Source organism: Mesoplodon densirostris, chromosome 7, assembly GCF_025265405.1.
Source record: "Mesoplodon densirostris isolate mMesDen1 chromosome 7, mMesDen1 primary haplotype, whole genome shotgun sequence".
Lineage (NCBI taxonomy): Eukaryota > Metazoa > Chordata > Mammalia > Artiodactyla > Ziphiidae > Mesoplodon > Mesoplodon densirostris.
In genome coordinates, this window is record NC_082667.1 from 72,783,229 (window position 1) to 72,788,194 (window position 4,966).

The window sequence follows — 4,966 nt, forward strand, 5'->3', positions numbered from 1 at the left end:
TGTTTTATAGCTGTGCAATGGATCAAGAAGAAATTGATAAAGAGGCAGAGTTAGATGATGACCTTCATCATTTTCATGCAAGATTTTTGTCGCCTGAAAAAGCTGCTAGAGAAGATCATCTTTACCCTTAACCACTGGTGTCTCAAGTTGATACTTGAATAATTCATTTGTTTTTTGTTGGAATTGAGAAACTAAGTGTATTAGGTAAAATGCAGAGTTCCTATGGGTGATACAATGGAAGACTCTAATTACAGCTTGTTTTCAAGGTATGAGATTTGAAGGAAATTGGATCTTTTCCTTGCTTTTTGTTTTTTTAACACAATATCATTAGCAGGATTTCAGTCTTTCCCTACCCATGTTTTAATTAGTTAATTAATCAATTAATTAATTAAAATCCAACAATTTAGATCTAATAGGTGACTTTTTTTCAGTTTTTAAAATTTTGTATTGAACTATAGTTAATTAACAATATTATGTTAGTGTACAGTAAAGTGATTCATATATATTTATATATGTATATATACTTTTCAGATTCTTTTTCATTATAGGTTATTATAAGATATTGAATATAGTTCCCTGTGCTATACAGTAAATCCTTGCTGTTTATCTATTTTGTACATAGTGTTGTATCTTTTAATCCCATATTCCTAGTTTATCCCTCTACCCCCCTTTTCCCTTTGATAACCATGTTTGTTTTCTATGTCTGTGAGTCTGTTTCTGTTTTGTGAATAAATTTATTTGTATTATTTTTTAGATTTCACACATAAGTGATATCATGTAATATTTTCTCTGACTTGTTTCACTGAATATGATAATCTCTAGGTCCATCCATGTTGCTGCAAATGGCAATATTTCATTCTTTTTTATGACTGAGTAACATTCCATTGTAGTATATATATACCACATCTTCTTTATCCATTCATCTGTTAATGGACACGTAGGTTGCTTGGCTATTATAAATAGTGATGCCAAAAATCTTGGCTGTCTGTGCACCGATGCCGGAAAGAAATACGGAGACAGAGTTTTGGAGAAACAAGAAAAATGGCCTTAGCCTTTTCCTGACAAAGGGGAAAACACAGCAGGCTAGTGCCTCCAGAACTGTGCCCCCCCCCCCGCCCTTCCCTGGGGAATAGGGAAAGGTTATATAGCCTGGGGCTCGCAGTCTGGGGTAGGTGATAAGGCTCAAAGTAATTAAGGTCTTGCATTTCTTTTCTTCTGCAAATTCATGGCCAAAGCTGGCATCAGGCAGCTCAGCAACCACGGTCTGGTGGCCCTGAAGTTATCAGCCAGTGATGTTCTTTTTGAAATGAAGAGTGCTACAAGGGAGTGTGGGGGAGAAGAAATGCTAAGTGCAAAGGGTAATTCGTATGGAATCAGAGTAATCAGCTTTGTGAAGGACAGGTCTAGCTACAGGTGTTTGTTAGTAGTAATAGCTAAAGAATAACCAAGATTGCTTAACTCTTTCAGGCCTGTTTATGTTGTTTCCCCAGCCTGTTCGTTTCCTTATTTTCCTTGTTTATCAGAAAAGAAAAGTCTCATTTCTATTTTGTTTTGTAAATTTATTAATCCTGGCTGCGTTGTGTCTTTGTTGCTGCATGCGGGCTTTCTCTAATTGCGGCGAGTGGGGGCTACTCTTCGTTGCAGTGTGCGGGCTTGTCATTGCAGTGGCTTCTCTTTTTGCAGAGCACAGGCTCTAGGCACGTGGGCTTCAGTAGTTGTGGCACACGGGCACAGTAGTTGTGGCTCGCGGGCTCTAGAGTGCAGGCTCAGTAGTTGTGGTGCACGGGCTTAGTTGCTCCATGGCATGTGGGATCTTCCCGGACCAGGGCTCAAATCCGTGTCCCCCGCATTGGCAGACAGATCCTTGAACTACTGCACCACCAGGGAATTCCCTCATTTCTATTTTTGCTGCAACAAATTCCCCACTGCTAGTTCATTCCCTCCATATCAATGGAGGAAGGGAAACGGGCATCATTCTTGTCTGGCTGAGCACAAAACTTCAGTTTTGCTCCATTTGATAAAACACCAGCTGTCCAGCCCAGGGGCCCATCTATTTCCTACTTCAATAATGCTATAATTTATTTATTTATTTATGTCATTAAAAAAATTTTTTTTATTGGAGTATAGTTAGTTGACTTACAGTGTTGTGTTAGTTTCAGGTGTACAGCAAAGTGAATCAGTTATATACATATACATATATCCACTCTTTTTAAGATTCTTTTCCCATATAGGCCATAACAGAGTACAGAGTAGAGTTCCCTGTGCTATACAGTAGGTCCTTATTAGTTATCTATTTTATATATAGTAGTGTGTATATGTCAATCCCAATCTCCCAATTTATCCCTCCCCCCACTTACCCCCAATAACCATAGTTTGTTTTCTACATCTGTAAATATTTCTGTTTTGTAGATAAGTTCATTTGTACCCTTTTTATAGATCCCACATATAAGTGATAATCATATATTTGCCTTTCTCTCTCTGACTTACTTCACTTAGTATGACAATCTCTAGGTCCATCCATATTGCTGCATATGGCATTATTTTGTTCTTTTTTATGGCTGAGTAGTTAGTTATGCATTAGCAACCTTGCTTTAAAAAATTCAAGAACTGAGCCAGAACAAGCAGCAGCAGCAAGTGGTGAAGACACCAAATTGAAAATTTTGGATTTATGGTTACCAGCACTACCAAAGTGTTCATTGAGATAAAAGCAAAGCAAAACAAAACCAATAAAACCTTTTATTTAATTTCAGAAATTCAGGGATTTTTCCAAATATTGCCTATAGAGTTATGTAGGAAAAAATTTACATTTCACATTTACAGATATCTACAATTTTCACAAATTTAGTTTATATTTTAATTGATATTAGTCATGTTCTTGATGATGAATGCCATGTACCATCTTGGTTGTCAGTCAGCCCTTGACAGTGTATTTTTACTTATAGGCTCGCCCTTCCAGTTGCCTTCCAAGCTCTGCCTGCCTATTAACAAGTTGTTTTGTTTTTTAACAATTTTTTAACTAGTTTTTTTAATAATTTGTTTACAATCTATTGTAAGCAATAGATATGACTTTTGCTGTGCAAATTTTCTTACCTCTTTTTTTTTTTTGGCCACGCCACACAGCTTGTGGGATCTTAGTTCCCCCACCAGGGATCAAATCCAGGCCCGTGGCAGTGAAAGCACCGAGTCCTAACCACTGGACTGCCAGGGAATTCCTGCTCCTTTTGTTTTATCCTTAGTAATAAGTATGTTTCCTAAGACTGTCCAGGATTATGAACATATATCTTGTAATTAAAGTGTTAAAATATTTCATTTTAGGGCTTCCCTGGTGGCGCAGTGGTTGAGAGTCTGCTTGCCGATGCAGGGGACACGGGTTCGTGCCCCGGTCCGGGAGGATCCCCCATGCCGCGGAGCGGCTGGGCCCGTGAGCCATGGCCGCTGAGCTTGCGCGTCCGGAGCCTGTGCTCCGCAACGGGAGCGGCCACAACAGTGAGAGGCCCGCGTACCCGCCCCCCCCCAAAAAAATCATTTTACAATTCTTATAATTTTGCTACTCCATGAAATTTTTTCATGAATAATGACTTATTTTTATGAATAATGATTTTAAAGTTATAACTTGTCTGAGTGTTTTAAAAATAAGGGAGGAAAAAAAAAATTCCATCTACTAGCTCTCTTTGCCATCTCCTATGAATCATTGTATTAAAATGTTATTTTTTAATTTTAGTCCATTTAACATCTCCTTTTTAGTGATATGAAAATATGTGTCATTTAATTAAATCCTCACCCTCACTTTAGATTCCCTGTGTATGGAGTAAGTAACACATGTACGGCTTATGCCATTCTATATTTGTTTTGTACCATGTGACTTTACCTATTTTGCTGTCCACTATTACTCTTCACTTGTTAAAGTGATTTGAGTTTGCTTTACTTTTGAACTTTATCCTTTCTTTTCTTGGTGTTGCTACTTCATAAATATGTCCTTATTAGAGTAGCGATATGTTATAGATTATTTCTTTTTTGAGACATATTTGCCATGCCCCTTAATGTTTTAAACATTTTTGTGGTAGTATTGAAGCATCTTCCTCAAACACAACAATTTAAAACTCCTATATCTTTGTGTAGTGATTCCTTCTTGTTCTATAGCATTGAGTAATGTGTATTAGAATCTGTATTTTAACTTTTTCCTGACTAAATCTCAGTTCTAATCCTGTATTCATTTCTTGTTTCCTTTTATGTGTATGTGTTTTCACTCTCTGATGTTTCTAGTATGTTTCATTGAGAGTCAAGGTTGATCTTGGGGAAAAGAAAACTATGTCTGCAGAAAAGTCAGGTTTTCTAGAGCTTGTTAGGCAAGAAGGCAGTCCTTCCTAGAGTGGTTTCTGAGCACTGTGGAGAGTGCTTCTAACCCTGAAAAAAGTTTCTGACTCATGAGTAGAGATTTGCTGACTCCTTCCCTTTAACAGAGTGAAACAGCTTACAGAGCAAAAGCGTCCAGATTGTGGTGAATGTCCGTTGTCCAATTCTTTAGCTTTTTTATACCCTCCTTAAATAATAATAGTATTTAAAAATACTTTGTGCATCCCAACAGACATTTTCCATCTTACAGTTGTTAATAAAGGAAAATAAGTATTTTTTGGAACAGAAAGACCAGGACATGAATTTGGCAATCTCTGATTAGAAGAGAAGTAGCATATTTTATTGTTTCATCATGACTTTTGCTTGGATGATCTGAGTTTTAATTAAGTTCCTCTCTAAGTACCCTCCCATTTTTCTACTGTTGTATTGACTTTTCCACTATTGTATTTCTAATGCACCTCCTTAATCATTGGAGAGTTTCGAGGGATGTAGAATGTTGTAGCACCATTGTTAGAGGTCTTAAGGTTTCATAGCCACCAGCTTCATGGGGCTTATTATCCAGACTTTCAAATGAATTCTCCTCTTCCCTCACAATCCCAAATAATAATCTTTT